General features: G+C 28.6%; 1 protein-coding gene across 1 annotated transcript in view; it reads left to right on the top strand.

Annotated features, from left to right (window-relative positions):
• The window catches only part of LOC135196725 (doublesex- and mab-3-related transcription factor 1-like), a 5387-nt gene extending 5319 nt beyond the window's left edge, over positions 1-68 (top strand). The window contains exon 2 of the mRNA XM_064223547.1: positions 1-68. This exon is cut by the window's left edge and continues 819 nt beyond it. The gene's annotated coding sequence lies outside the window, so the exon portion shown is untranslated.
• Positions 69-479: the final 411 nt, after the last annotated feature.

Raw genomic sequence — 479 nt, forward strand, 5'->3', positions numbered from 1 at the left:
CTGCTTCTTGCTTCAGACATCCAAAATAAGTGGTGGAATTCTGTTCACTTCAATATACCATTTCTGAATATTGCTTATATTTAGTCCCTATAGAGAGAGAGAGAGACATGGTTTATTCCTTTACCGTTCCGTGCTAGTTCAACAAATCAGCGTAGAATAATTTATACTTTGTGTTTTTTCTTTTTTCTTTTAAAAAGTCTTTTTCAATCATTCTTTTGTATAATTTATGTTATCACTTTTTAGTTTGGTTTCAATAAGTATTTGAAAACAACAGATAAAGGTAGAGGTAGATGTAGGTTTCTTATTAAATTGAACAGATCTATTTGCAACGGAAGTTTTCTTAAAAGCAAACGTATTCAACTTTTGTGAAGAGGAGTCTAAATAAACTTTTTTTAATCTAGATGAAAAAAAATTGAGAAATTCTTTTATTATTTCCTTTAGGGATGCATTTGACTTTGACTAGTATATACTATATGTAT

The sequence above is a fragment of the Macrobrachium nipponense genome, chromosome 18, assembly GCF_015104395.2.
Source record: "Macrobrachium nipponense isolate FS-2020 chromosome 18, ASM1510439v2, whole genome shotgun sequence".
Lineage (NCBI taxonomy): Eukaryota > Metazoa > Arthropoda > Malacostraca > Decapoda > Palaemonidae > Macrobrachium > Macrobrachium nipponense.